Genomic DNA, 11,163 nt, shown 5'->3' with positions numbered 1-11,163 from the left:
GAAATCACGCTCATCACAATCGCTGTAAATAGATTGAAAACTATAGTTTAAACTAAAAGAGGAAGACGGAGTGATCGGGGAGATCTGTGAGCAGGTGTCCTGAAGTTCTATCCCCATTTCTCAGAGTCAACGGATCCATCAGATTTGGGTTCTGAGCAGCAGAGAAGGAGCTATAATTTTGATGCACATTTTGTTCTATAAAGAAGCTCCAAGAGATCTAGTGCCTGGAGATTGATTTTGAGTAGTGCAAGGATTCCAAGCTCTTTCAACACATCTTGATTCAATTCATTGTGCTTTGTCTTTATCGTGTTTACCACTGTGTGTATTCTCTTTCTTCTCTTCAATCTCCTATCTCTACTTCCTTCTCCCTCTAATCCCTGGTGGATTCGAACTTTCGACAAAAACCCCTCCGACAATGTGCGCTTGTTTGAGAGATTACATGTCATTGTGCATGTACGTTTCTTTGCATGCATGAGAGTTGGGGTTTTTCAATCATAGAATTAGGAATCTCAAAATGAGTGAGAAAGGTGGTTGGGTGAGTCTGAGGGTTGTGAAGGACTTCTATAATTGTGAGAAGGGGTTTTTCACGTAGTCAACATCATTATGGCCATTATTTCATGAGTGTTTGTGAGAGTTACATGGGTGGAGTGAAGTGAAACTTTGTTTTTATTTTCATTGAGTGTTGATAAGTAATGTTAAAAATTGTAATTTAATCAAGAAATTGTGTTTTTCTTTTTTCATGGCACATGGAAACTTGTAGATATAGACTAAGCACAATTTCTTTAATGCACCCATCTTTTCATGTTTAGCATTGCTTGCATGGTTACATGGCATGGATTTCAACTTTGCGCTTCTTTTCAACTCATGTGTGATTTGAGCTAGGAGTTTATCTTCAAAAGCATAAGTTTGGATAGGACATATCCATGGTATCAAAGCAAGTTTATCTTCAAAAGCATATGTTTGGATAGGACATATTCCATGGTATCAAAGAAAGTATATCAGAGAAATATCATTTAAGAAAGGTCGTCTGTTAAGAAGGGCAGACGGAGTGATATTGCATAAACAATGCACCAAGGAAGGTGGCTTCAAATTACTTCTGAAGAAATTCTGCTGGTGATGAGTGAGCTATCCTGAACTGTGGGGTGTTACCACCTTTTTCATAGTCAGCTTCTGTAATATTTTCGCAATGAAATATTAACGACTCTAGACCTCGCACAAAAGCGGTTCAAAGTAATCTCCCACAACGGAAAACCCTTGGGCTAAGTGCTCCTTCCGCGTGCATTAACAAACACCAGCCCTGCGTCGTGTATAGGAAGCTATGGCTCAAAATCCGTAGTTCACCGCGGGAACACCTATCCAAGGGAAAAAGGATAAAGGATTATTTGCAATTTTTTTTAAAACTCCCTCCCCTTCAGCCGTTGCATGGCGGGGAGAGGAAGTATGAGCTGGAGTTGTGGAGGGGGATGGGGAGGAGGGCATGCACCCTGCCACTTGTGTGGCTATCCCCCCCCCCCTTCAACCCATATAAGCCCCCCCTCCCAAGCTTGGGAGGGGCATCATCACCGTGGAGCTGCCTGTTGACGTCCTGCTGATGTCGCCCCACTGTCGCGCCGCCAGACTGCTGCACCTCATCATCATCATCATCATCATCATCATCATCATCATCATCATCATCATCGTCATCTTCACCATCGTCATCATCATCTCCACCTAATCATCCTCTCCATGTCATCTCCCTGTTTCCAAAAGCTTGGAAGCTTCTATTGAAGTTTCCTAGGCTTAGTTCACCCGTGCCTCCCGGTTTATTAAAACCGTGTCTTACAAGGCCTGTGTCCTGCACAGAGAAGGAAATCTCGATCAATAGCAACTCCGAAACCCGTAAGAGGTGCCAAGGAGGAGTTCGCTGAGTCAAAGTCTACTACGTCAATGGCTCCTAAGCAAAAGTTGAGAGGAGCGCACGCAGGAGCTTCCACCCAAAGTACAAGAGTGGACAACGCCGCGATATTGAATGCCCAGGTTTCGAAAATTAACCCCACATGGAAAGGATGCATTAAGCATGTTTTAATTCTCATAGGGAAGTTTAAATGCATTGGAAAAATTATATACTCATTCGATCTACAAAGTTTAGTTGCATGTCTAGTATTTGCAATTGCTTGCACTTCCATGGTCAATGGTAGTTGCAATTCTGAACATATGATGCATAAGTAAAAAGACGGAATTGTGCAAAGGCATCCTTGTTGCATCTCGCAAAGGATAGGGCAAAAAACTTAATGCACTTACGTAATAAATTCCTGGTTGTGACTCATGTATAAGATAATCATAGACGGCCATTAAATGATGTCCGAATAGTTCCAATGCATGGAAAGGATTTATATACTTTGCAAATCGCATGCGATGATAGTTACATTCTAGGTTGGCTTAAGTGATAAAGGAACTCATCTTGCAGCTACTTATACCTTTTAGAAAGTATTTGCATCTATAAAGAGAAGATCATCTTTAATCATAGGTTGGTTAGATCAACTAAGTAATTCATGTGTAATTGGGTAGCTTACATGAAATTCATAAAGATATGATTAGTTAGCATATGATGGTCACCTCAATGTGCTAGGTAGGGTTAAGCTATGTTAAAATTCTACCTAGTATCGCACTTGGGATGCCGATCTAATATTTTGGATCTCAAAGGTCCTACCCACATTCTTGAAATGTTAAGATTATCTAATCACCCGCGCAAGAACGATCTAGGGTTCTCACCCTAAGGATCAGTTGACCAAATACTAGACCTCCGCAAGGAACTTAGGGACCCTAGGGCCAAATCATTTATCGAGCCTAGTAAGCTTAGGGATTTGGATTGGGTCAATAGGACTCCCAAAACCCATATCTTGATCAAAGGTATTCTTGATCAAGTAACACCGTACGAAGAAAAGATATAATCCCCACAAGCTAGGTATTGATACCTATCTCATGCAATAAGCTGCAACGTCATATGGTCTTGTGTCTAAATCACAATTAGCACGGCTACAACTTAGACCAAGTTTGACGAGTTCTAATTACAAGTCTAATTTTCTAGAAATTGAGTAGTCGTCCTGCTTTAACACTCTTCCTTGAAGACTGATTTGTGAAGCGAGGGTGGTAATGAATTGCTAAGAAAGCAATTGACCAACCAAGTAGGGCGACAAGGTTGCCTAGGATTTATTGACTATAATATAAGGAAACCTAAGGTAGTGACAATTTGGGTTAACTGGGTATAAACCCTAATCCAAGGAAGAAGGGTAATCAAGCAACTTAGCTTATGAAACCCTTGGGATCTTTCCAAGTCACGATTAATCCAGGATTGAATGCTGGGCCATACAAATGACCATTGGAATGCTCGTGATTGTACAATTAGGTGCACTGTTTGTACTTCTTTGCTCAAGGAACTAATGCCGGAAAAATAACTAATGCTTTAGGTTAAAAGCCTGGAGGGAGAGGTAGTATCAGTTAACTCTGACTGTCTGCACCTATCCAAGGGGGTTGTTAGCTGCGCCGGGTAAGTGGACCGAACCCACTGCGAGAGGTCTCTCCGTGGGTGCTACTTGGAGCAGGAGGACGCTTGGGTGCCAGGGGAGGCTCTGGCCATAAATCCCTTGCCTCCGGATCCTGCACAAGAGGCTGACGTTGTCGTGCTGCTGCATATCCAAGGTATGGAATCTACCAAAAATTTTGTGTGTGTGACATTCGTGTTTTGTGTATACCCAGTCGTTGTGTTTGCATTTTGTTCTGCGTTGGCTTGCGTGTTTGTGTGTGTATGAACCCTAGCTTTCTCGTAAGTGTGGTTCCATTTATCGTCTCAAACCCGTGTGTGTGCTGGGACTTTGTTCCATTGTAAATAATATTATCTGTGTGCATTTATCTCTAAGTGTGTGTGAATGAATGCTTGTGTGTGTGTGTGTGTCAAAAATATTGAAAAAAAATGATGCCAAGGTAGTTTGCTGAAGTTGTCAAAGTGGTACAAGAAATCCCGGATCTAAGATAAGAAGAAATACAAGAATGCACTACAAGTGGACGACTAGGAGACTTGATGAACGGGTGAAGCAGGATCAGTTGGAACTTGATTCTATCGAACATGAGGGAGATCAAAAGGTTGATGATAAGGCTGGGAGCTTAAAGATGACTCGCCATAAAAAAGCAAAATTGATGAGACACATGTAGAGGAGGGACATGAAGATTTTGATACTGCAAGTCTACGCGAACATGAAGAGTTCACAAAGGTGAAAAACATTGGCAAGATAGAGCTTCGGAAGTATGAGATTGACACATGATACTTCTCACCATTTCCACCAGAGTATAATGATTGTGATAAGCTATATTTCTGTGAGTTCTGCCTCAATTTTATGAAGCGCAAGGAGCAGCTCACAAGGCACATGAAAAAAAATGTGACTTGAAGCATCCTCGTGGGGATGAAATATACCGATCCAGAACTTTGTCCATGTTTGAGGTGGACCCTTCGGAGTTAAAATGGACTCCATACAAAGAACGAGGATAAAAGTTTCTTTAAGGGAATAAATCTCTCGGGAAGTAATCGTAGCTATGCTGCGCCGTTCAAAACACAATCCTCAGAGTATGTCCTAAAAGTTATCGCTGCCACTCGGAAAACACGGCGAGATGGTATTAATCTTCACGATCTTAAGGAGAAAAAACTCCTTTGCAAGCTTTTTCCCTACAACCCTCTCCTGGAGCTTCCCTATTAAGCCTCTTGTTAAAGCTTAAGCAGGAATATAGCAAGCTTTTTATTTGTAAAAGCGGGGATGATCCCTGCTTTCCCGATGATTAGTCCTTGATTTATCCTCAGTTCCGTCGATCCAGTAAAAAAAAAACACACTTTGATATGCGCAAAAAGGCATTGCTACCCGTCCTAGGGGAGAATAACAACAGTCGTCCTGGGGTGAACTCTCTAAGGCCTATCAGAGATGCACATATAACACTCAAAATGAAGGCATTGACAGTCATTGATCTGTGACATCAAGTTAGGCAGTAGCTCTGGAAGATGTATTCAATGAAGAAGCGCTGGGGAAGGTATACACTATTGACCTGACTTGTGAACAGGCTAACAAAGCAAATGAGATTTCTGTAGTGTTGCAGGGAGAAGAAAAACGGAAGCAAGGCATATGCAACAAGATCAGCGACAAGATCAAGGGAGCTTCTTTCTTGGGCTCACTGGGATGCAATCATAACTTGCAGCAGCTGGTTCTAGATATACAGCAGCCTTGAGTACTACTTACTATCCACATTACCTACAAGATGGCAGCCATCTTCTTCTCTACGTTGGCAAGCATTACTGACAGCATGGTTGACTCGAGTACTAGTTAGTTGAAGGGATTGGGAACACGCTTGAAGCAGACATGTCGACTCACTCATGGATATACAAACATATTGGGCTATAAAGATTTTTACACTCTGCAGAGTCTATAGCAGCAATCATTTTTGAGCCACAGAGTCCTGAATGCTTCCCGATCGTCTCTATTCTCTTCAGGATGGTGTGCAGATTCTATATTCTTGAATTGCAGGTCTTGCAGCCTATTTACAAAAAGGGGAATACTCTTGATTTTGAAGCAATGTATTAAACCTTGAAGACTCTTGGAAAAACTCTGCAAAGCGAGTTCAAAGAGGATACTCTTGTTGGAAGATACTAGCAATTGGATTAGCAAATTTTCTTGCCTTGATTATTTATTGGAGTTGAAGACATTCTCTTGAAGACTGAGTGACATATTTGAAGCTCTTATATTCTAATATAGATCTTGATGTGGTTTTCTTAAGAGGATGGACTCTCTTGATTGATCATTATATTTTTAATCTGTCTTGCTGCTTGTACTTGAACCAAAGTTGTAATACACTTAAACCTTGTCATCAAAGTCTCGTCTTATAACTGTCTCGATCTGATCTTCCGTCTTGGAATTTCTCAAGGACCTTTGTGGTCGCAACTTTGGTAACCTTTCGACAACGTGACTCGAGATGGGATCTCGAGGCCCGTATACTAGTCAACGGGCAGAAACTTGGAATAGCGATCCTTGAGGATTGCTGGGATAGCCTTCGGAGAGGTTTATTTGATGTATTCCAAAGACTGATAAATAAATATCAAATGTTGGAAAAAGGAACTTGCTTGACATTGTTTTTTTGTGACAGTGCTTAGGTTACGTGAAGGAACCAGTGATTAAAATTGGTTAATTAAGGAAGTTGTTTTTGCTTGTCAAACTAAATGTGGTAGGTAATTAGATAACTAAAGCAACCTGAGGAAAGTGCGGTGGACATGACTCTGGGTGCATCCTACGGAAGGGTGGTCCCTGTTGGCCGGCAACTTTTCTCAAAGGAATGGACAGCGAGGTAACAATGACCTAGAATCAATAAAAGCTAGAGTCTCGATTTGTGTTGTTTTAGGGGAACGTAATGGGACTATGCCTTACGAGCAGAGAGGTCGAGCTTCCCATCCCTCTCATTTTCCATTCTCCTTGAACCAGGTGCAGTATAAATCTGCTTCGACCCTGATGTTTCTGCGTAAAGTAATTCATCTGGGGCTCGACGCTAGCCACCTTGTAGGAACTTGACCATTAGGAAAACCCTGATTCATGTCGGTCCTAAGTGGGAATGGTCGGAATGCTTCTGCTTCGTGGCAGACTCGGGAAGACCTAGATCGCAAACTCCATGACATTCCTTGTGAGTGCCGAGCGGCGCTTTCTAGACTCTCTTTCCGATGGGCTGCTAAGACGTGTCCTACAAGTGGATAGGGGGACACATTAGAGTTGGTATCAGAGAAAACCAATGGAATCTAATATTTATAAGGAAACTTAATGAGGGAAAGTAGAGCAACGTTGCTGCTAAGAACATTTCCTTACTTACTTATGGATGTTGGCCTGTAGAGTCGTGAAGCATGGAACAAATTCTTGGTGTTCTAAGTTATGTTTATGACTGCAACGCGTACTTCAGATTATCGATGAAGGCTAGGTATGATGAATATTCTAGACCGTATCTACAACACTTCACCCCTGTACGTGGAACGAAGATGGACGGGTGAATCAGGAATTTATTACATAGCGGCCGACCGACTTGCGTACCTTCAGACCAACTTGAAGAGAATCAAGTGGATGGAGGATTTAAAGATCATGAAGCTGTACATCTTTGTTGAGGCTCACACAAACGCAACCCTACATGTCGGTGGTCGGAAAGTCAAACAAAACAAGTATGTGTACAAAAAAGTGACTCGAGTAATCCCTGCCGACATAATCAAGGTGCTAGGACATTATGAGAGAAATGGGTATCAAAGGAAGGGATATCCCAAGCTTCCCATGACCTATCGATTCTTGAAAATCCATGGCCCCTCTCCATATTATTACTCAGTCCCCGTAGCCGAATGTAACACAATCTTATTTTCCCCAAATTAATGTACCAACGTGTTCTACCTTCCCAAAATAAATGTACTCGAAAGGGGCTATGCCCACATGAATGAATAAGATTTTTATCATTATCTGTCTTGGTTGTAAGTGTTGGTAAAGGAGTTCAGTGATTAGGTCACTTGGCTAAAAGATGAACTCGACATATTAATGTAATGTGAGAAACATTTAGTAAGTTTTTTACATAAAGAATCTTATTGCCCAGGCACAACCACAAGTGCAAATTCCTAGTCCGACCTCTGCACTAAGTACGGTTGTAATTCAAGAGAAAAAGTTCTTTCTCAAACAAATCAAGCCACTGATGGAAAGGAAAGGATTGTCCAAACTGACGCCGAGGTCTGGATCAAATCCATGGAGGATTATTTCGAAGCAGCAGGAACTGCACCCGCTAACCAAGCTATGATCGCCAAACTGAAGCTTACCGGGGAAGCAAGACTTTGGTGGAAACAATGGTGCAGAGACCAAGGGATCTCGGAAGGGTTAGTTACTTGGGAGAAGCTTAAAAGAGCTGTGCGAGGGAGATATCTGCCACCTACCTACCGTACACAGAAGATGAATGAATTCTATGAATTAAAGGAGCTTGGGGACTATCCCTGGATGAATATTATTCAAAGTTCGTCTCTCTCTTAAAGTACGCACCACAAATGGATATGACACAACAAGTGTCAAAGTTTTCTATTGGGTTAAATCCACCCATTAACACCCGCTTGGAATCAATGCGCCCAACAGACATTCAAGACGCACTCATTCGAGCTGCGCCAATAATACAAGAGGTACAGACCAAGCCAAGGAATAACAGGACTTGGTCTTACAAGGATTAGAACAAGGGAATGCTTAGATCTCAGGCCAAGAGAGTGCACGACCAAAACCAGGGACAAAGGAAGAAAGCTAGGGCCAACTCTGTCAACAACTTTGTTCCTACACAAGGTAATGGCCGCAATCTCCGTTGTTTTCATTGCAATGAGCCTGGTCACTTTCAAAGGCAATGTCCCAAGCTTAGCAGAGGACAATGTCAAGGGCCATTTCAAGGAGCCGCCCATGGCCAAGGAGCCACCGTCAGGGCCAGAGGGAGAACCTCCAGTGTTGCCAACAAGGAGCTGGGTGATGAAGAAGATCCATCCATGGAAGTAGACATTGAGAGGGAAACGATTCACGTCGCTCTTCACAAGAAAGGCCCGAATCGCCAATTCTCGGTGATTCAAACTCCTTCGAATTGTCAAGGTAAAGGCTTCAAAACCTTGATTCATTGTGGCAGTACACATTCCTTTATTTCACCAGTCTGTGCAAAAAGATTAAAAATAGCCACAAAAGATGCACCTACTTTACTTGTGGAATTAGCAAATGGTCGTGAGGTCTCTTATACCAGGCAAACTGGTGAAATTCCTACTGGGTGGAGAGTCGACTTCGGTCAGATTCAGGGTAATGAACCTAGGTGTCCATGAAAGTTTGCTCAGAATGGATTGGCTAAAACCTAATGATGCCCACATTCACTATGGAAAGGGCCAAGTCTCCTTTCGAAATTCTAAAGGAGAACTAGTTACAACTCAAGGAGAGGCTGGTAAGCCAAAGATTCAACTGGCAAAAGCAACACGGATAGAAAAAGGAGTTAGGAAGGGCCTACCTATCTATATGATCAAGCTAAATAAGCTAGATCAGAATCAGGAATCTACGGAAGAACCTTCATGGTTAAAGGAATATGCAGACGTATTTCCTGAAGAGCTGACAAAACTTCCTTCTCAAAAAGCCGAACATGTCAAAATGCCAGAGAAATTGCAGCCACTTGACATTCCCCAAATGAAATGGGAATTCATTAGTATGAACTTTGTTGTTGGCTTGCCCCAAGTTCATGGAGGATACAACTCCATTATGGTCGTGGTAGATATGCTCACCAAGGTTGCACAACTTATCCTTGTTAAGACAAACTATAAAGCCTCAAACATTGCAAGGTTATTCATCAAGGAAATATTCAAACTGCATGGCTATCTTTGAGGCCATTGGGACTCAACTCTGTTTCAGTACAGCCTACCATCCCCAAACTGATGGTCAAACAGAACGAGTCAACCAAGTCATTGAAGATATGCTTAGGGCACATTGCTGTCGCGAACCCAAAAAGTGGATTCAATATTTGCCACTAGTTGAGTTTTCCTACAATGCTTCTTACCAACAAAGCATTCAGATGACACCTTTTCAAGCATTGTATTTGCATGATTGTCGTAGTCCTTTGAGCTTTTCAGATCCAACCTTGAGTGTTGAAGCTTCAAAGAAAATGCTGGAAGACATGGATGACCAAATTAAGTGAATAAGACAGGACATCCAAGCCGCCAAGGACAGAAAGAAGGCTTTCACGGACTTGAAACGGCAAGACAGATCCTTTATTGAAGGTGATATGGTCTTCATTCGCGTACGTCCAAAGAAGAGTTCCCTATCCTTGGGTGAATGCAAAAACCTAAGCCCAAGGTATTGTGGACCCTACAAGATTCTCAAGTGCCTAGGGCCCAATGCTTACAGACTTCAACTCCCTGAGAACCTAAAAGTTCATAATGTATTCTATATCAGTCTATTGAAAAAGTATGTGCCTAACCCTAGTCATGTGCTTGATGATCAACAAGTTGTAATGCCAAGCCAAGGAGTCCTTGAGCTATGACCTAACAGGATCTTAGATGTTAGGGAGAGGCATTTGAGATCCAAGACCCTGAGAGAATACCTCATCCAGTGGAAAGATTACCCCGAAGAGGATGCCACTTGGATGGATGAAAGTACTCTCATCCAAGAATACCCCCAAATCTTCTCAAGATGAGGACATCTCCATTCCTTTTTAAGGGGGAGAGAATGTAATATTTCCGCAAGGAAATATTAACGACTCTAGATCTCGTGCAAAAGCGATTGAAAGTAATCTCCTGCAACAGAAAAACCTTGGGCTAAGTGCTCCTTCCACGTGCATTAACAAACACCAGCCCCGCATTGTGTATAGGAAGTCGTGGCTCAAAATCCATAGTTCACTGCGGGAACACCCGTCCAAGGGAAAAAGGATAAAGGATTATTTGTAAAATTTTTTAAAAACTCCCTCCCCTTCAGCCGTTGCATGTCGGGGAGAGGGAGTATGAGCTCGAGTTGTGGAGGGGCATGGGGAGGAGGGCATGTACCCTGCCACTTGTGTGGCTACACCCCCTCCTCCTTCAACCCATATAAACCCCCCCTCCCAAGCTTGGGAGGGGCATCATCTTTGTGGAGCTGCACATCGACGTCCTACTGCTACTGCCTCGGTGCCACACCGCCAGGCTGATGCACCTCATCATCATCATCATCATCTCCCTCAGCATCATCTTCACCATCGTCATCATCTCCACCCAATCATCCTCTCCATGTCACCTCCCTGTTTCCAGAAGCTTGGAAGCTTCTATTGAAGCTTCCCTAGGCTTAGTTCACCATGCCTCCCGATTTTTTAAAACCGTGTCTTGCAAGGCTTGTGTCTTGCACAGAGAAGGAAGTCGTAGGCAATAGCGACTCCGAACCTGTAAGAGGTGCCAAGGGGGAGTTCGCTGAGTTGAAGTCTACTACGTCAATGGCTCCTAAGAAAAAGTTGAGAGGAGCGCACACGGGAGCTTCCACCCAAAGTACAAGAGTGGACAATGCCGCGGTATTGAATGCCCAGGTTTCGAAAATTAACTCCACACGGAAAGGATGCATTAGCATGTTTTAATTATCATAGGGAAGTTTAAATGCATTGGGAAAATTATATACT

The sequence above is a fragment of the Lygodium microphyllum genome, chromosome 1 (assembly GCF_053477565.2).
Source record: "Lygodium microphyllum isolate KBCC chromosome 1, Lygodium_microphyllum_v1.1.10, whole genome shotgun sequence".
NCBI classification, from domain to species: domain Eukaryota; kingdom Viridiplantae; phylum Streptophyta; class Polypodiopsida; order Schizaeales; family Lygodiaceae; genus Lygodium; species Lygodium microphyllum.
This window is presented reverse-complemented; position numbering follows the sequence as displayed.